Genomic DNA, 22,789 nt, shown 5'->3' with positions numbered 1-22,789 from the left:
CGGCGCTCGAATATACCGTCCGAATCCCCGACGAGCTCTTATTCACGTCCTGGAGGAAGAGAACATGAGGAGCTTCGCAAGGATCATTGGAAGGCAACCTCGTATTGAACATATACTGCGGTGGTGGCCGAGGTTGGCCGACCCATATGTCGAACGTTTCAATGGGTTTGTTTATGTAACTCCGAGACATATATCTCTCATATATGTGTGCAGAATATCCCCAAGATATGGAAAATGTCCACTCTTTTTTTTCCTGTCATAGCATATGGTTTGCGGTAAGAGACTGGATTGGTCGGCGTCCGCCGCCTTCATGAGGTGGCGCATGGATTCGAACCGGTCCTTAGAGGGGAATATTTATCCAAAATATATGGAATGGTACATAGCAGAAAGCAATGTGCAAAACAAGCGAAGCAGTGCGATAAACAAAACAGTAGGACAATGCTTAAAATAAAGCAAACCGAGGCCTGTATGAAATACAGTGTCCTTAAAACAGATTCGTCCACTCCGGGATGTGCTTCGAGTGTGAACTTGGACGTCTGTTTCCCAGGATACAACGGAACAACCAGCAGTACCCTAGCACGAGGCACCACTGTGGCGAACTGAAATGTACCTGAACTTTATCACGAAGACAGAGTAACGACAAAGGAGCAGCAGCCGGTGGAAGCAGCAGCAGCTGAGACAGCAAAACAAGCACAACTTCGAAAATATCAGAATGTAGGAGAGTGTGTTGGGTGTGTTTGAAGGACTTGAGGCTGCCCCTATATATAGGCACTCTGGTTCCATATGGACAGTCACGGTTGGCCATTTGAAAGGCCAAAGGTCAGCCCAGCTGGAGCACCAAAGCTCATTTCAATTTGGAATACCAACAGTCAGCTGAAATACCAAAGGTCTTGGTCCATAATGTAAATTTTCGAAAATAAAAATAGCAAAAGCCAGGTGAACCTTGGTGGGAAATTTTGCCTTGATCGGTCCGACATTCGACGCACCCAGGTCGCGCTCGTACGCTTGCACACAAGTGTGCGCGAGAGAGAGCCTCTTGACCAATCATTATTACACCTCCATAAAGTGCAACTCAATATAAGCTCACCCATGCTATGTTTATTTTCCTATGTGGGATATTTCCCACTTACCAACTATTGGGCATTGCTCGTCCAATTTCCCATTCAATTGATACAAGCCCAATAGGCCTCTTAGTCCAACAGATTCCAAATTGTCAAAATGATGAAGGGAGATTAATGGAAATTGGGGGTGCTATGATAGAAATCCAGACAAATCACCACGTAAGTCAATATGCAGTTTAAAAAAAGACTGGTAATTTATCTTCAGTTTTATCCTCCATAATATTAGTTAACTAACTTTGTTAATGTATTTTTTTTTGTAATTTTTGTACATATCTTTAATTTTGTTTCCCACTTATATCTAATTTATCTAAAAGTCTAAACTATCTCAATAAATGATATCTAGTTTATAAGTATCTGTTGCACAATATATCGAACGATAAAATTTTCGTAAAAACCACTGAACTAAAAGGTGAAGAAAACACAGTAGAGCAAAGCTTAAAATAAATCAAACCGAGGTCTGTACGAAGTACAATGTCCTTAAAACATATTCGTCCCCTCCTGTATGTGCTTCGAGGATCGTCTTGGACGTCTGTTTCCCAGGATACAACGGAACAACCACCAGTGACTTAGCACGAGGCACTACTACGACGAACTGAAAACGTACCTTTACTTTATCACCGAGATTTAACGGAGGCCAAATGGAAAGCTAACAATATGAAATGCAAGAGAATACTTGAAAGAGATAATATTTTCATATATTTGAAATGAGAAAATGTTATAAGCCCCAAAATACACACCAAGAGTCATGCAAGATTAATTAACTCAATTAATCTTCCCATTAACTCAAGAATATGAAGAGCCAAAACTTTTCAATTAACTCAAGAATGTGGAAAGTAAAAAGACACTTCCACAATAATGAGCCACAACTAACTCAAGAATGTGGAGAGCCAAAAGACACGCTCACATTCATGAGACATAAATTTTATTCAAACTCTAAATTTGATTCAAATTTCCAACAATCCTCCACATGAATGAAAATTGATACAAATCTTGGTGACAAAGTTCTACAGTTGAATCCTGCATAGGATAGGTAGGTGTTACCCTTTGAACCTTCCCTTATGAAATATATTCGCTTTACTAGCTGACTAGTAGACATGATGTCCTTAAACTGTTCTGCCGTTTATGTAAATTAAGATATACTTCACACAAGACTCTCCCTGATACTATTCAGTTCTCATGATTGTGTTCGTTTTGGCCATGAACACGTCTGGTTCTGCGAGAGGGTCTAGAATTGAGCCTTACAATTCCTTTGAAATGGCCCCACTTCTCTCTCATATAGGTGATTCTATTTCTTCTCATCAAAATCATTAAAATCCGTACGCTTATCCTCAACATTCATTGTTTCATAATAGGAATGGGCTAGAGACAACCCCCACAGTGATATACCAAATCAGTGCCATTAGGTTGTCCCATTAAACCTAGTTCTTGGGATCTCCAGTCAGCGTAGGTTGGGTTTTCCTTCGCATCAATTTATTCTATAGGCTTGAGCCCCATTCCTTTAGACATTTTCGCAACTAACTCTCTGTTTAATCTCTTGGTTAGCAGATCTGCTATATTATCCTTTGACTTTACATAGTCAACAGAGATAATTCCAGTTGAGAGCAGTTGTCTAATGGTATTGTGTCTACGATGTATATGCCTAGACTTACCATTATATATTTCAATTTTTGCCCTTCCAATCGCAGATTGGCTATCACAATATATGCATATAGCCGTCACATGTTTTTCCCATCCTAGAACATCTTCTAAGAATTGACGGAGCCATTATGCCTCTTCAGCATATTTTTCTAGAGCTATAAACTCAGATTCCATCGTGGATCTGGCTATTACAGTCTGTTTATTATATTTCCATGAATTGCTGCACCTCCTAATGTGAATATAAATCCACTTGTAGATTTTGAGTTTTTCATATCAGATATCCAGTTAGCATCACTGTATCCTTCAATAACATCGGGATATATTGTATAGAGTACCTTAGCAATCTGATAATTGCTTTTCAGTGTTCAACTCTCGGGTTATTCGTGAATCTACTCAATTTGCTTACTGCATAAGCTAAGTCTGGTCTTGTACAACTCGTTAAGTACATCAGACTTCCAATGACTCGAGAGTATTCTAGTTGAGACATACTCTCACCTCGATTCTTTGATAAATACTGACTGGTATCTATCGGGTTTCTAGCCAATGCAGAGTCATCATTATTGAATTTCTCAAGTATTTTTTCAACATAATGTGTCTGACTTAGAACTAGCCTTTCTGATGTTCTATGAATTTTAATTCCAAGGATTACATCGGCTAAGCCCAAATCTTTCATGTAAAATCTTGAGTTCAATAACTTCTTGGCGGATTTGATCATCTTATCATTACTACCAATGATAAGTATGTCATCTACGTAAAGACATAAAATGACATATCCATTTTCAGTGTTTTTTTATGTATACACATTTGTCACATTCACTGAATTTAAATCCACTTTCCATTATGGCTTTATCAAATTTTCCATGTCATTGCTTTGGTGCTTGTTTTAAGCTATATAGAGACTTTATCAGTTTATAAACCTTATTTTCTTGCCCAGTCGCATAAAATCTTTCAGGTTGTTCCATGTAAATTTCCTTTTCTAAATCTCCATTTAGAAATATTTCGCAAGGCAACAATAGCAAGTATCACACGAATAGAGGTTATTCTCGATACAGGAGAATATGTGTCAAACTAATCAAGCCCTTCACGTTGATGGTAGCCTTTAATTATCAATCTGACTTTATACTTATCTATGGTTCCATCCGATTTCATTTTCCGTTTGAAAACCCATTTACAGCCTAGTGGTTTGCTTCCCGGAGGAAGATTTACTAATTCCCACATATGGTTTTGTAAAATGGAATCCATTTCGGAATTGATAGTCTCCTTCCATTGAGGTCCCTCAGATGAACTCATTGCTTCCTTGAAGCTTTGAGGTTCACTTTCTATCATGAAAGTGACGAAATCCGGACCAAAATATTTCTCAGTCCTGGCTCACTTGCTACGTCTAGGTTCAATATCTTGATCAAGCTCTTGTTCTCTTTCGATTGACTCATATAATCTTTTGGATGAACTTGGTTCTTCTTTATATTTGCATAGAAACATGTGTTCAAAGAACGAAACATTTTTTGATTCTATTATCGTATTCTTGTGAATATTAGGTATTTGAGATTCGTGTACAAGAAAACGATAAGCAATGCTGTTTTGAGCATATCCAATGAAAATGAAATCAACAGTTTTTTGTCCTATCTTTACTTTCTTCGGAGTAGGTACTGCATTTTTCGCAAGACACCCCCACACTCGCAAGTATTAGTAGGAAGGTCTTCTACCTTTCCATAACTCGTATGGACTTTCATTTTGCTTCTTTCGGGGCACCTTATTTAAAAGGTAATTTGTTGTTAGAATAGCTTCCCCCACATGTTCTGAGGTAAACCAGAACTTAATAACAACGCATAATCATTTCTTTCAAGATGCGATTCTTTCTCTCTGCAATGCCATTTTGCTGAGGAGAATAAGGTACAATTCTTTCGTATTTGATATCGTGTTGAGCACAAAACTCAGTAAATGATGATTCATATTCACATACACGATCACTTCTTAGAACCTTAATTTTCTTGCTAAGTTGGTTTCCAACTTCACTTTTGTAGTGGACAAATTTTTCAATTGCTTCATCCTTACTTTTAAGAAGATACACATAACAAAACTTTGTGCTATCGTCAACAAAAGTAATGAAGTATTATTTTCACCACGTGTTTGCACACCTTTTAAATCACATATATCATCGTGAATTAGATCAAATGGTTCACTATTTCTTTTTGTTGGAAGGAGAAAATTTCTCCTTTTCGAGCTTTGGCCATGCTCGACAACATTTGCCTTGGCAGCAACTGGAGAAAACAATCGTCTTTCAGAACTCTTGTTGTATTCCTCAATACGAATTCGAACAATGAGTTCTTCAACATTCATCTCCTTTCGTATGTATTTCAAATAGATTTCGAAATCCTTGCAGGCGGTGGTAGCTTCTCAACAATAGCATCCACTTGAAAAGATTCGTTTAAAGCCATCCATTCGGCGTGAATCTCGTGAAGAATAACTTGGATTTCTTGAACCTGACTGATCACCATTTTGGAGTCAACCATTTTGTAGTCCAAGAATCGACTATTAATAAATTTTTTGGCCTCGACATCCTCGGTTTTGTATCTCCTCTCCAGAGACTCCCACAATTCCCGAGTTGTCTTCTTTTCACTATACATATTTTATAGCGAATCAGCCAAACCATTCATTTTCTACACAAGAAATATGAGTGGTGACATGCATCAATAAACTAGTAGTCTGCACATATTCGTCAATCTCAGTTGGTTTGGGAGCATCCTCGGTGAGAAACCTGGCTAGATTCAAGACAGTTAGATAGAAGAACATATTCTATTGCCACCTCATGAAATTTTAGCCATCAAATTTCTTCGGTGTATTAGCATGGCTCATAGACACATCGACAAGAACAAGTTCATAATTAAAGACTATCTTTTAGCACATTCGAGTCATTCGAATCAGTAGCCATGTCTTCAAGAAACCATGTAATGAGTAATCTGTTTTAAGTTTGTTGCATAATATATCAAACAATAAAATTTTCGTAAAAACCACTTGACTAAAAGGTGAAGAAAACACAGTAAAGCAAAGCTTAAAGTAAACCAAACCGAGGCTTGTATGAAGCACATTGTCCTTAAAATAGATTCGTCCCCTCCTGTATGTACTTCGAGGATCGTCATGGACGTCTGTTTCTCAGGATACAACGGAACAACCAGCAGTGACTTAGCATGATGCACTACTACGGCGAACTGAAAAAATACCTTTACTTTATCACTGAGATTTAACGGAGGTCAAATGGAAAGATAACAATATGAAATGCAAGAGAATACTTGAAAGAGATAAGATTTTCATATATTTGAAATGAGAAAATGAATACACTATTTATAAACCCCAAAATGCACACCAAGAGTCATGCAAGATTAATTAACTCAATTAATCTTCCCATTAATTCAAGAATATGAAGAGCCAAAACTCTTCAATTAACTCAAGAATGTGAAAAGTCAAAAGACACTTCCACAATAATGAGCCACAATTAACTCAAGAATGTGGAGAGCCAAAAGACATTCTCACATTCATGAGACATAATTTTTATTCAAAATCTAAATTTGATTCAAATTTCCAACAGTATCATATTATAATACAATATTATATATTTTTTACACGAAAACTATAAAATACAAATAATAAGTATTATACATTCTCACATCGCGTGCAAAAATCATTAGTATGAATAAATAAGATAATAGAGTTTAAAGATGATGATATGTTTAATATTATAATAAGATCTTTTTATCATTACAACTACAATATAGATGTGCTACAATAAAAATAATAAATAAATATTTCAAAACATATTTTGCTTTTTCTTCACCTTCATCTTTTGTTTGGATGAATAATGAATTTATTTTTTGGTTAGTTAATCTTGTAATGAATGATTTTAATCAGTAAAGTTACAAGTTTTTACCTTCAAAAAAAAATTACTGAAATAAGATCCGAAAAAAATATGTATGATCCATTTTTTTTATGTCAAAGCATATTTTTAACCAGATATATTTTTTTAGCATCGAACCTTCGTTGTTTTACCAAAACCTATAAATTTTTATATGAAATTTAAAATATTAGAGTTACACTGCTATCATTATAGCTATATTTGTCGTTTTATCAAAAGATATAACTTGTACACAAAACTCCTATGAAATCGTTTCACGTGTAAATTTTGTGAAACGGACCACCGACCTGACCCGTGAAAATGTAATACTTTTGTCATGTCAATTTTGTGGGACAGATCTCCGATCCGACTCGACTCGTGAAAAATATTACTTTTTATGTCAAATATACATGCTTTCGTCATTTATGGTAACACTATAAACCCAATCTTTAAAACCTTACAACTAGCATGCTAAGCGCCACATTTCTTTCACTCTTCCTGCAAAATAATTATCGCTCCCATCAATAATCCTCACTCAATAAATTGCCCTTCTTTCAATCCATAAAAGTCAACACACGTTATCTTAGATTTGATATCAATCGTAAAGTCGAGCATTTATCATACATTTTTTTAGAGCCAACAGCTTATAAACGATGGGATGAAGAACTAAACTTATAATTAAGCACATTTTCAGAGTGTAGGAGAATTATAATGAATTTACCTGGTGAAGCCCTTTGTGAGGAGAAGGACTGACTCCAATATCAGCAATACAAGCCATTGTTATCAAATCAGCAGAATTCATTTGTGCATATCTCGTCAAGCAACTCTCCATATATTTTGCAAGTGCTTTAGCCAAAGGGTAACTCATAATAATCCCAGCCCCGCCAAAAGCTTGGTTAAACGAGAACCAAAAATGCTACATGATGAACTCGGATTGCCCTCCTAGGTAATAGTACCTCGTGTGATCGTATTCACCTAGTACATCAACTTTATTCTCAATGAAAAATATCGAATCGTCGTCCCCCATCACCAGCCATCGGATCTGTCCATGATCTGTCAGAATTTTTCTCAAAATCATGTTTTCTACGTATACATGAACATGAAAAATATATGCGGAAGCTTAAATCGAGTGTTACCTCCGGCCATTGAAAATTTTGATTTCTCTGATTTTCCTCTTGGTTGAAGCCTTCTAACCACTGCACGCTCTCTTTAGATGATGTATTTTTCTTATGAGGTGTGTGTGCTTAGGGACCTCAATCGTCTCTATTTATAGGCATCTCATACTATCAACGAGAAAATTTGGGAGCATGAATGTTAAAAGAAGATTCGTGTACATATCTTAATTTTCTTGGCCGTCGCCAAATTCAATTTGTACATGCTACTTCTTTTAATATGTGTCACGTTTTTCTTACATTCTCCCACTTGACACATATATCTCATTTACCATAGGAGAAAACAAAATACATGAATCATGGCGATAGGTCATCTTAAAACGAATATTATCTTCCATGTATTATAATGCATTATGTCTCTCAAATCTGTATAACTTAATGAATAAACCCAATGTTTATTCGAGGTCCAATTTTATTGATATTTCTCGAATCACTGAATGTGTGCACAACAATATATATGAGAAAATATCACATCATAGTTTCATTAATTTGTTCTTACAATAAATATTACATAAAGGAAACAAGTCCCATTCTTTCTGTATGATCCTTAAATTTCAATGGTGGCATGCCCTTAGTCAAAGGATCCGCAATCATCAATTCAGTGCTAATGTGCTCAATAAGTAACTTCTTATCTTTAACACGTTCTCTTATGGCTAAATACTTAATGTCGATGTGCTTGCTTCGACTACCACTTTTGTTATTTTTAGCCATAAAAACAGCAGCTGAATTGTCACAATATATTCTTAATGGCCTAGATATAGAATCCATAATTCTAAGCCCTGAAATGAAACTCTTCAACCATACACCATGTGAGGTTGCCTCAAAACAAGCTACGAACTCAGCTTCCATAGTGGAAGTAGCAGTCAATGTCTGCTTTGCACTTCTCCAAGATACAGCTCCACCAACTAGCATGAAAATATATCCTGAAGTGGATTTTCTTGAATCAATGCAGCCAGCGTAGTCTGAATCAGAGTAACCAGTTACTTCCAAATTCTCAGTTCGTCTGAACATAAGCATATAATCTTTGGTCCCTTGAAGGTACCTCATTACTTTCTTTGCAGCTTTCCAATGGTCTAAACCTGTATTACTCTGATATCTTCCCAACATCCCAACAACAAATGCAATGTCAGGTCTAGTGCAAACCTTAGCATACATTAAGCTTCCGACAGCAGAAGCATAAGGAATATTTTTCATTTGTTCTCGCTCTAGATCATTCTTTGGGCATTGGCTCAAATTGAATTTATCGCCTTTCACAACGGGAGCTATACTTGGTAAACAATCTTTCATCCGATATCTCTCTAAAACTTTGTTGATATAGGTTTCTTGAGACAGACCCAGAATACCTCGAATTCTGTCTCTATGTATCTTAATGCCAATGACATAAGATGCATCGCCCATATCCTTCATATCAAAGTTTTTAGAGAGAAATTGTTTCACCTCATATAACAAACCCTTATCATTGGTTGCACGTAATATATCATCCACATATAGAATAAGGAAACAAATCTTGCTCCCACTGACCCTCTGGTATATACATTGATCCATGGGGTTCTCAACGAATCCGAATGAAGAGATAACATCATGAAATTTTAAATACCATTGACGGGAAGCTTGTTTCAATCCATATATAGATTTCTTAAGCTTACAAACCAATTGCTCACCATTACTAGAGAAGAATCCTTCAGGTTGTTTCATATAAACCTCTTCCTCTAGTTCTCCATTAAGAAAAGCTGTTTTCACATTCATTTGTTGTAAATCGAAGTCAAAATGTGCAACTAATGCTAGAATGATACAGAGAGAATCTTTCTTAGATACAGGAGAAAAGGTCTCCTTATAATCGATTCCTTCATGTTGAGTGAATCATTTAGCAACAAGTCTTGCTTTATACATTTCAATGTTGCCTAATGAGTCTTTCTTTGTTTTGAAGACCCATTTACATCCAATGACTTTTACACCATCAGGCAACTGAATAAGATCTCAGACTCCATTAACTGCCATAGAATTCATCTCTTCTTTCATAGCATTAAACCATAGTTTTGACTCATTACAACTCATGGCTTGTGAAAACATTTCAGGATCATTTTCGGCTCCGATGTTAAAGTCCGATTCTTGTAAATACACAACATAATCACTAGATATAGCTGATCTTCTTATTCTAGTAGATCTTCTAAGGTTGTTTGGTTGATCAACAATTTCTTGTTGTTCTTCATTAAGAACTTGATCTACTGGATTTTCATCAGCAATTTGTGGAACTTCAGTAATCGGTTGCCTAACACCCATTTGGTCTTGAGGGGTGTGAATAACGATCAATCTATCATTTGAATAAGAGGGTTGTGCATTAATGTGATCATTATCAAAAACTATGTCATGATCACTCCCATTAATCAAGTCATTTTTAAGAAATTTTGCATTTCTTGATTCCACAATTCTAGTGTTGTGAGATGGACAATAGAATCTGTACCCTTTGGATTTTTCAGCATACCCAATGAAATATCCACTTATAGTTCTTGGGTCCAGTTTCTTTTCATGTGGGTTGTAAACTCTTAGTTCAGAAGGACAACCCCAAACGCGTATATATTGCAAACTCGATTTCCAATCTTTTAATAACTCAAATGGCGTCTTTGGGACAGCCTTAGTTGGAACTCGGTTTAATATATACACAGCTGTCTTAATAGCTTCAGTCCACAAAAATTTAGGAAGTTTGGAGCTACTTAACATGCTCCTCACCATGTCCAATAATGTTCGGTTTCTCTTCTCAGTTACGCCATTTTGGTCAGGAGAACCAGGCATAGTATATTGGGCAACAATCTCATGTTCTTGGAGAACTTTTGCAAACGGACCAGGTGCTTGTCCATTCTCAGTGTATCTACCATAATATTCTCCACCTCTATCAGTTCTCACGATCTTAATATGTTTTCCACATTGCTTCTCCACTTCAGCCTTAAAAACCTTAAAGGCTTCTAGTGCTTCGTTTTTATTATGAAGCATGTAGATATACATGTATCGTGAATAATCATCAATGAAGGAGATGAAGTATTTCGGACTTTGCATGTCCATATCTGGACAACAAATATCTGAATGTATGATTTCTAATATTTTCGTACTCCTCTTGGCACCCTTTTTAGACTTATTGGTCTGCTTTCCCTTAATGCAGTCCACACAAGTCTCAAAATCAGTAAAATCTAAAGTACTGAGTACTCCATCATTAAGTAAGTTTCTTATACAAAAACTTCGAAAGAAATTTTATGATAATCGCTTATTTTCAGAAAACAAATTTTCAAGGTAGAGGTATCACGGCTCTGATACCAAATGTCAGAATTTTTCTCAAAATCATGTTTTCTACGTATACATGAACATGAAAAATATATGCGGAAGCTTAAATCGGGTGTTACCTCCGGCCATTGAAAATTTTGATTTCTCTGATTTTTCTCTCGGTTGAAGCCTTCTAAGCACTGCACGCTCTCTTTAGATGGTGTATTTTTCTTATGAGGTGTGTGTGCTTAGGGACCTCAATCGTCTCTATTTATAGGCATCTCATACCATCAACGAGAAAATTTGGGAGCATGAATGTTAAAAGAAGATTCGTGTACGTATCTTAATTTTCTTGGCCGTCGCAATTTGTACACGATAGGTCATCTCAATTTGTACACGCTGCTTTTTTTAACATGTGTCACGTTTTTCTTACATGATCTACTTCCTCTTCTTCCCTCAAAACCTCCAATATTCCATGAACCATTCGGATCATGATAGGTGCTGCAGCTCTTGTTTCATTCAAGAATGTGGTGAGATCGTCGGAAACTTTGTAAGGCGGCAAGGTTTTCGACCAAGGTAGGAGCTCTTCTGTCGGGGATTTGTCCAGAAACAGAAAACCTCGAGTTATGTTCGGCCTCCACCATGATTCGATGTACGCTTTTCGATGGTGGCATGCACCCTCGGACCCAGAAGCCCGAAAACGATGTGATTCAAATTTGTTGGCGACTCCTCGAATTTTTCTTCAAGAGAGCTAGCTTATGATTGTTTTTTCTTGAAATAAGAAAGGAAATATGACGATGAACAAGTAGGGTTTTGATAATTGGATACGAAGATAGAGACGAAGTAAAGGGCTAGCCCTAAGACTAACAGGGCTTTGCAGAGATTACTTACAGCAAAATTTGTGGATGAAAGTGAAGAAATCATTCTTGGTTCAATTAAAACTGTTGGGATAGACAATTAAAACAACGAAAGAAATTAAAGAAGAAGATAACTGGAATGAGCGAGCCAGCCAAGAAAATCAAGTCTTACTCAGAAGCTGTTTACGATAATTTATGAGATTAATACATACATGTGTGTGTGTATTAGTTTTAAATGAACTTACGAGCACAAAACATTTTGACACCTCGCCATAATTTTATAGGGAGGGAATTAAATAGGGTGGGCGATACTAGCTGATAAACGTGTATCGAGGTTGGTCAAAAATGCCTCAAATCTTTATTTGTTCATTGCACTTATAAGGGATGACATTGGGGCTAGACAAGATGTCTTGCTCATCCTATTTCCGTCTCCAAATCAAAAACTCATCTTCATCCCAGCCCCAATCCCTTTTTTTTTATTCGAAGCTAGATTCCCCCGTCCCTACGGGGATTAAGTCCGCTCTCATACCCAAATTTTTTACTTGAAAAAACCCCATCTCTGCTGGGATATATACCCATTCTCGTTCCAATATTACATATATTAATATTATTATTACATATATTAATATTATTATTATTCTTCTAGGGGTTCGGGAGTAACCTCTTCCAATATGAAAGAAAGCATTGTCCAATTAGTTCCGTCATGCGTTTTTAGTATGGTTTACCATATGTATGAATATACGGTTTATCAGGTGTGTGAATATATTTGATTTTTTTTAAGTACTTTTTCCAACCATTCAACTAGCAATAGAAAATTTTTAAATGGTGAAAGAAATGTTTGGACTAAAAAACTGTCAATTTTGGATGCTCTTTTTTTTAATTAACTAGAACTCTGGTGTACGCGTTGCGTGCTTGTACAATTCGTTGTTTTTTTAACAAAAACAAAAAAAAAAATAAAAAATGAATGGTAGAATTAAAAAAATGTAGTGTTGAATTAAATGGCCTCTACTATAATAATATAGTAAGATATAACAATTGCATTGGAAATGCTGAGCTTGGGTGATGGATTTTGATGGTAATTTGCAAAGATCAATTCGTGTGACGAACGTCCGTTAAGTTAAAAGAGCATAAATGTAACATAAACAAGGCCAACCGACAACAATCATCAACAAACAACAAATATCTGCAACTTACGCAAATTTTCTAGTTCGAAATCTTAGCTCTATTTCATATTTTCGTTGTAAACTCTAGATCATCATCTCTGGTTGTCTAGTTTCCTTCAAGATTTCCTGTTTTTATCTCACATTAGTAGTAAAATTACGTGCACTCCCACTTCGAATGACAAAGTTAGTTCTCTTGTCATTTAATGCATTTTCAATCTAGTCTTCATCACTTTTACAAATTAGTTTCTCAGTTTCGACGGCCCCTAGCTAACCGAGGATTCTAGAACTGATTGTCAAGGTTGCTTTAATAGTACCACAAATGGTGAATATATATCCAGTCATTGATTTTCTTGTATCAATGCTCCCTGCATAGTCAGAAACCACATAACCCCTCACCATTTCATATGTTTCAGAGGTATTTTTGAACCTTAATCCAACATCCAAAGTTCCTCTAAGGTACTTTAGGATTCATTTAATATCTGACCAATGATCCTTGCCTGGATTAGACATGAATATGCTTGCCAGACTTACTCCATAGTTTAGATCATGCCTTGTGCATACCATTAGATACATCAAGCTCCCAACTGCACTTGCACAAGTGACTTTAATAATGTTCAATCTTTTTTATCTGTTAGTCTAAGATTTTTAACAAGTATCCCTTCTGAGAAATGAACATCATTTTATCCTTTGTGTCTCGATTAATTTCCATTCCTAGTATCCTCTTGGCAGCCCCTTGATGATGAGGTCTAGGAACTAAATACTAGACATTATTCCTCTTAAATTGATTAAGTTCATCTTGCATAGCCTGTATCTTACTAGAATTAGTAAGAGATTCATCTATTTTCTTAGGTTCTAATTGAGAGATGAAGACAATATGTATATGTTGACTGATCATTTGTCTTTTGGTTTTGAGAGGTTCTAAGGATTACCGATTACCAACGAGAGAGGATGCGTTTTGATCCACCTGTAACTTGGTTTTGTGAAGATGTTTATTTGAGTTGGGTCAGGATTTTCTTGTATTGAAAATATTAATTTTATTTCAAAAATATTATTTTTCACTGCAGATATGGACTGCGTCGTGTCATTGATATAAATCTGTGATATGGTTGCATAAGAGACCTACTCTTAGAAATTTTGTCCATGCTCATCAAATGACAAAAGCTCATCACTCTTGAAATAAAAAAAAATATTAAACATACAAAATATAAAATAAAAAGTATTGAATTCCCCTCTTGAATGGGTGTATAAACGTTACGTATAAAATAGGCAATTAGCAGTACGAGCGTTAGGTAAACTATGGTACTTTACTATTAGGGGTTGACTTAGTACAATGGCCAAGGGCTGTATTCAATGGAACTACTATATGTTAAATTCCATTCGACTTAGTACAATGGCCGAGGGGTGTATTAAATGGAATCACTCTGTTAAATTCAAACCGGCAATTAATTATTTTATATTTGACGAAAGTTCTAAATAATATTAGGCAAAAACTTGTGTGATACGGTCTCACGAGTCGTATTTTACGAGACATATCTCTTATTTGGGTCATCTATGAAAAAATATTACTTTTTGTGCTAAAAATATTACTTTTTATTGTGAATATCGATAAGGTTGACCCGTCTCACAGATAAAGATTCGTGAGACCGTCTCACAAGAGACCTACTCATAATATTACAAATCAGGGAACAAACATTTTTTGTTATTTTATCAGTCAGTTCACGATTTTAGTCTACTAACTTGCATATTTTTTTTAATTTAATATTTTTTCTAAAGGAGTGCTAACATTACATCGAACACGTTAGTAATTAATGTCATAGTTCACGTCAGTATTTTTCGATTTCAAGTCAATATTTTCCGTTGTCATGATAGCATTCCGGTGAAAAAAGGACCATACTTGAAAAAAGTGCAAATTAGTGGATTAAGATTGAATTGACCAATAACAAGATTAAAAATAAAAAAAATATACAAGTTACATGACCAAAAATGTTGTTATATATCCCTTAACAATCATTTCTAGTTGGAGTAATTTTTTAAAGCACGCACGTTATGGATTTGTTTGTTTGATTAGATTTAAGGTCGAGAGAATTTCATTTAAACTAAAATAACTGACCGAACAAAGTTAATTTGGAAATTTGGCTTGTTTAATTTGGAAATTTGGTTTTTATTTCATAAAAATGGATATTTTGTTTCTTTGGTTCGATTCTTGTTATTTCTGTAAAGAAATTGAATAGCCCGAAATAATTGAAACTTTTTTAAGTCGAGTGCGTGCATTTTTATATATAGCATTATTTTTCTGATTTTCAATATTTTTGACATGTTTAATTCCATTAAATAACCGATTTTTAATTTCTTTCAAATGAGGAAAACGATTCTTGGGTCATTGCTGTGAGATTCTTCACAGATTCATGTTGCTTGTCATCGGTTTTTTCCATAACGATCAAGATGTATTTTTTCTTGAAACCATTTTGAAGGCGGCTCGGCTCGATCGCGCATATTGAACGATATCCAGAAAGCTCGTGATGAAGAATCCTAAATGGAAAATTTATCATCTTTCATGATGTGAGGAGTTTTTGTTTGATAACAGTAAAGCTTACTTTGATTGTTTTGTTGAATATCGTTATTGGTCATCTAGTTATGGTATGCCGAGGGTGAGATGTTCCACAATCCACATGTGATGAGGAGAGATGATCATTTTAGAAATTGAACATAACATGAACAAAATTCGAACATACAATCAAGTATAACATGCAAAGATCGATATGAAAAAATAAGAGCAGAAACGAGTTCTAACATCCAAACATTGATATTGAAGTTTGAGACAGTTACCGAAGAGATCTCACAAATAGGGGTGATCACGGTGCGATTTTGCGGTTTTTTTAAAAAAATTCAAACCGAATTGCCATATGCGGTCGGTTAGTATTTTGAAAAATTAATCGCGATTTTACATGAAAAATTAGCCTTATGGTTTTGAGCGGTTGCGGTCGGTTTACGGTTTTTTTAATGAAAAATATTAAAACATATATTCTAATTTATTTGAAAACAACAACAATATATTGTTTTCAAATATAAAATATAGTTCAAAGCATATAAAGATTAAAATAGAAAAAACAATAATCAAGATTAAAAAATAAGTTAATAATTTAACAACACAACACATTCACAACAAAAATGACATTTACACTATTTTATCCTTTTTTATTTTTAAACTTCAAACAAAATATTATCGCAAAAGAAATAAATACTTTAATAAAAGAATAATATGAAAAATAATTAAGAAAATGATAAGTTTTATTTGTAAGAATAATAATTTTGAAGGGAGTCGAGATATTCTGAATGATGACTTCTTTATTTGAATATGTTGTTTACAAATTATTATAATTTTAGGCTCAATATTATGGCAATCGATTTAGGCTGTGCGTAGGGATGTAAATGAACCAAACCGTTCGTGAGCTATTCGAAGCTCGATTCGATAAAAGCTCTTTTGAGCTCGTTTAATGAGGGTCGTTAAGATAAACGAACCAAGTTCAAGCTCTACAATATTCGGCTTGTTAGCTCGTGAACATGTTCGTTAGTAAATTCATAAGTAATATCTTAGATGAAAAATAAAATTTTGATATTTAATTTATTGATTTAACACATTAATTATGAAGTATATAGAAAAATCTATTAAATTTATTTATTATAATAAATTGACAAATTTTAATAAGAATATTATATTTTTTTCTAAATGTATAATTTATCTTTTAATGAATTTAATGAATTTTTCATATTTATTGAGCTCGTTTAGGTTCGATAAAAGCTTGAATAAGCTCGTGAGCCATGAATATATTTGTTAAATAAAGTTCGAGCTCGGCTCGATTATAAACAAGTCAAGCTCTAACATTCAAGAATTCGGCTCGGCTCGACTCGATTACATCCCTAGCGGTGCGGTTTGGTGCAGTTCTTGACAAAAAAAATAACTGAACCGCGTATGCAGTGCGGTTTATGATTAGTATTTTTAATCGCGATTTTTATAAAATATTATGAAAAACGGTGCGGTGCAATTCGGTTCGAGCGGTTTGGGCGGTTAATAAAAAAATTTGATCACCCCTACTCACAAATACGAAAAAAACAAAAATCTTCTAAATCTTATGCAACTGTGTAGAAGAAGCTAATTGATTTGATTTGGGACATTGTATGCCTGTATTTATAGATATTTTCTAACCTTCATACATAGAGATTTGACAAATCTTGATGATATCTATCGGAAATATGATAAATAAAATCTAAGATATTTACCATGTTAATCAAGATAATATTGTTGATTTATCTTCTTTTAAATTTCATGTTTATCTTAATGATTTTACCAAGTTAAGAAACAAATAAACAAATAATTATCTTCTATGTATCACATGTACCATATTTCTTAGTATAACTTAATGAATAAAACCAATAATATATTATAGGTCCAACTTAATTGATATTTTTCAAGATAACTGAATATGAGAAATATCGTAACTGAATTAGTTTAATAAATCGAAAACCAAATATATATACCATAAAATCATCATGGAACCAAGTCCATCATTACCACATGATTAAACATCTTAATTTGCATGTCTTTAATTCAAAATATCATTAATTCAGTGCTAACGTATTCAGTGACCACTTTATTTTTCTTAACTCATTTTCAGACAACTTAAATACTTTATGTCTATATATTTAATTCGACTATCACATTAGTCATAAAGACTATAACTGAATTATCATGATATAATCTCAAGTAGACAAGAACCCTTAATATTATTTCATATCGTCCTCTTCTTTTTCTAGATCATCATTGGAGAATATTATTTTCACATACATCTAATGTAAATCTAAATCAAGCGGGCTACTAATGTGGTGACTTAACGAAATGATTTTTTCTTATATACATGAGAAAATGTTCTCATATACCCAATTTATTTTCTTGAGTGAATTACTTAGTAGAGTCTAGCTTTGTGTCCTTAAATATTGTCTACCGAGAATTTCTCTGTCTTAATGAATTATCTACAACAAAATGCAACTGAACCAAGATTAGAATACATTACTTTCTATTGAATTCATGATCTCATAATTCACATTATATCACAAATTAGATATTTTTTGCTCATGGTTTGGGAAAAACATCTCAAGACCTTTTTCGACTTTAGAATAAATAGTTAGATTAATTCAGATACATAATGTAATCATTTGAAATTATTGATATCTTAAGTCCACTATATCTTCTTAATGTTGAATCAACACTTTCTAGTGAAGCTAGATCGTGTTGTTCATGAACCAAATGCTCAATATCTTGAAGAGTATTAAGATCCACTTGATCATGATCAATAATTTGTGGAATTTATATGACTAGTTCTACAACCCAAACTATAAATTGAGGAATGTTGTGAGTAAAAATCAATATATATAATTTGTGTAGATGAATGAATATCATAATGATCAATATTCTAAAGTTGATCGCTCCCCTAATCAAATTATTCTCAAGAAATTTTACATTTCTTGATTACACAAACCTTATTATTTTGTGTTGGACTAATATCTACATCCTTCAAACATTTTGACATATCTAATGAAATACCCATGAATGGTCATTAGGTCTAACTTTATTTCTTGTGTATTATCAACTCTTACCTTAAAAGAACATACAAACATGTATATGTCAAAAATCGGTTTCCAACCTTTTCATAAACCGAAGGGCGTCTATTGGAAAACCTCAATTTGAATCCTATGTATCATATGCACAGTAGTCCTAAGAGTTTTACATCACAAGAACTTAAGAAGTTTAAAGCCATGCTAATCACGTTCCACATAATGTCCATCTTCAATGTATCTACCATAATACCTTTTACTCTATCTCATTTCACGATCTTTACTTTTTTACTGCATTAATTCTCTACTTTAACCTTATATTATTTTAAAAAAACATCAAAAATTCATATTTATAATACAAAGAAATTAGAGATACACATATCGTGAGTAATGTAAGGCCCTAAAATTAATTATTATGTAATTTGACATAATTAAAGTAATTATTGAGTTGTTAAATTAAAATAATTATTTATGCCAAATAAATAGAAAAGTGTGTTAAAAATATGTAAGCCCCAGTTTTATTTCCCATCGATTTTGCGTCGACGCCATCGTACATCGTCGAAAACTGGCCAGAAACCACCATGTGTGATACCCATGATATGTAGCTTCATCTCAAGCTTTGAATCAACAAATTCCGCCAAGAAGTTCAAGTTGTTCGAGCCTTGTTTGAGACCTTCTGATCTTCTTAGGTGATTTTCCTGACAGTTTCGTAGCTGGAAATAGCTTGTTCAGGTTGAGTGTTAGTCACTTTCTAACCCCAAAATATTTTCGAACCAAGCCACTTCTTTCCCCGATTGTTTCAGCCGTGTATCAGTTGTGATTTCGCTGACGTTGGGGCATGTGAACTCTGCTCGGATTTCAAATTGTGTCACTTGGGAAATTTTAAGCTCATTTCTAGCTCATTACAGCACATTTCTCGAGTTCAACAGGCTGCCCAATATCAAAATTTTACCCCTTCCATATAAATTCATCTTAGTCTATTATATCGCATCGTTAATGATTATTATTCATGTTAATGTTTAGGTATCCAGTTTGGAAGAGTTTGACGTATAAATCGTCGAACTTTTATTTACTGCAGAATATTAATGTGATTTATTTGTGGATTAATGGTTTTTTGTGTATTAGAATTAATATTCAAGAAGTTGAGCTAATAATTTTTGTAAATTTAGTTGTTTGATGATTTTTGAGAAAATAAATTGACAGTTGAGATTTTGGGAAAATAATTCAATTTTTAAGATTTTAACAATATTAGTTAATTTATTTAAGTATTGTTAATGTATGGAGAATTTATTTGGCTTTTTGGAAATATTACATTGTTTTAGGCCGAAGTGACAAAGTTGGAAGTTCAAGGTAATTTATAATCGTTTGTTTGGACCGTTGACTTGGTATAAGTATGTTATAATCTGGTAACATACGACAGTAACACATAAATATTGTTTTATGCATATTTATGTCTTTTATGTGATTTTTATAAATTGTACGAGTTCTGCGATCTTAACGTCACATTATTCTTTTATTTGACATATTTTATGGCATTTAGAATATGGCATGACATGTATAGCATCACATTTTGAGTCTTATTGTCCTTGTTGCCCATTTCCTTATGGATTGTACTATTGGCACATGTTACTGTTCAGAATCAGTGGTTTGCTTTTGAGCCTAGTTATATGTAAAGCCGAAAATATGATTGTCTATTCTTGAATGCATTTTTTGTGTGATGTTCTCTTTGTATTTTGTTATCATATGTATTTTAGATATTTTTCCTTCCTACTATATCTATGATAACTGTATGGAGATCAAGTTGTGGCTTTAGATCAGACACGACATGACAAACCTCCCCTATTTTATAAGAAACTTTAGTTGCATGAAGACGTAGATGTGTATTGTTTCTCAAGCACTGTTCCAATTGTTGTCATACCATTTATTGGCTCATGTTATCCCAATTATACTGAGCACACTTATATGCATTGTATATTGCTATTAAGTAAGTTTATGTATGATTTATGTTATCTATCGAAGTTATTTAATAGTTTCATACTAGAATTTGAGCTTAATTTTTTTTTTTCTGGAGGAACTACTGTGACTAATGTCGGGCGCCATTGTGGTCACCCTAGTGATTTTACAACACCAAGCAAAGAGTCCACCAGCGGAGCTCGTGGTTGTGGTTGGATCGTGTCTGCACTCTCCAAAATTATTATGTATTATGTTATAGTCTTGTAATATTTTTATTGGGGAGATGCCTCGAGTATTTCTATTAGTATTTGGAGTTTTAAGTCATTGTCTGGAATTTATTATGTTGTTATCGAGCCTTTTCTCCTCTAGTATTCGGTTGATGTTTTATGTTGTCGTTATGTCTGAGATTTTTGGTATGTCTATTTACAGGGAGGTCATGCCGAAATTTTTCTAGGCACAAATGTTAAATTTTAACTCGCTTTCCATTGTTTAAACTAATAAATCTTATTTTTCATGTTAATTAAATATAATTAGAGTAACGACGCCTTACATCATGGTATCAGAGCATAAAATAGGATATGTTCGAACTAGAGTCTATGCCACTCGAGTCTAGACACTAAATTTGTTGTTGTACATGTTGATATTTGCGAATATATTTGTGTTTATGTGGTTTTTTCCATCGTTGTATTTATTGTTTTATATATATGTTTAGCAAGCTTTATATATGTGTTATAGAATAGATGGAACTAGCTAGAACCACTATAGGCAGCGGTCACGATCTTGGTCCCGGACATGGTAGACCTGCCATGAATGTTGTTAATCATGATGTTGACCAAAATGCTGGTCAGTTAGACGACTTATAATGGATGAATTGGTGTCCCATTTTCACATCATGAATCCTCCTTGTTTTAATGACACATAAGCTTATGAGAAAGCTGAGTTGTGTTGGATCTCGGTTTTCTACGTGCCCAAACGCAGCGTAAGTTTAAAAATTTTATTTATTTTGACAATCAAAACATACTTTGTTTTGGGCGCTCGTATGATTTTAACAAAAACATTCATAGGGTGTCGAAATTTTATACCTTTGGTGATTAAAGCACTGGACTCCAACTACTCCGGTATTAGCGGACGTAGCTCTTGATGTAAATCCCTACGAACGTTCTTCGATCTCCTAATCCGGTCCACGACTGAAATATTTGTTCCACTTCTAAATTGCACTAGAAATTTAGAAGATGTTTTGCGTAGAGATTGAGCACGAAGAAAATTCGACTCAATACTATAAATCATAATTTTCTTGCGAGAGAGATTTTTTTGACTGAGAGTCCCGTTTTTAATACTTGTGAAGATCTGAAATTAATGAAATCTCATTCCACTATTTTCGGATGCCCCTTCACGTAAAACAAGGATGAAAATCTTATTATTCTCTCTGCCCCTTCACGTAAAACAAGGATGAAAATCTTATTATTCTCTCTAACATTTAATTTACTTAATTAATTAAATCAATTAAGTCAATCAAAGATCCAAAGAATATTTGCATGCCAAATTATGGTGATTCGATCTTTGTGCATAATTATAAAAGAATATCATGCATTGATTTTCTTTGTGTGCAAGTTTTAAATTATGGTATCATAAATATTTTCATATTACATAAATCAATACCATATTTTATAAAACTTTTAATGGGCTATATTTTAACTCAATTAAAATATAATTATTAAACCTCATTTGAACTTTAATAAATTAGCATGATGGGCTTATACTCTTACAAGCCCATGAACCATGCTCCCATTATATTAATATCATCATAATCCCGATCGACGATCCAACATCATCGATGTGACAATTTCAACTTGTTTGTTATTATGATGCACACTTTAATTTCGAGATCATCAATGTCTAAATAAGGCATGTGCATTCCCTTTGACTGTTTTTAGCAGTCATGCTCTCAAAAAAAAATTCTATAAGCTTTTATAAACTTTATTTATAAGCTTATCGATTGATCATATCAAACTTATTTCTTATAAATTCAACTCATTGAATTTATTATCTCAACGGGAACAAGTAAACCAGTACTTGTGTGACCCTCAATGGTTCAGGGATACAACTAGCCGTGGGTTCACAATTCTTTGTGATTCAG

This window comes from Primulina tabacum, chromosome 9 (assembly GCF_025594145.1).
Source record: "Primulina tabacum isolate GXHZ01 chromosome 9, ASM2559414v2, whole genome shotgun sequence".
Classification (NCBI taxonomy): domain Eukaryota; kingdom Viridiplantae; phylum Streptophyta; class Magnoliopsida; order Lamiales; family Gesneriaceae; genus Primulina; species Primulina tabacum.
Note: the sequence above shows the minus strand (reverse complement) of the source record.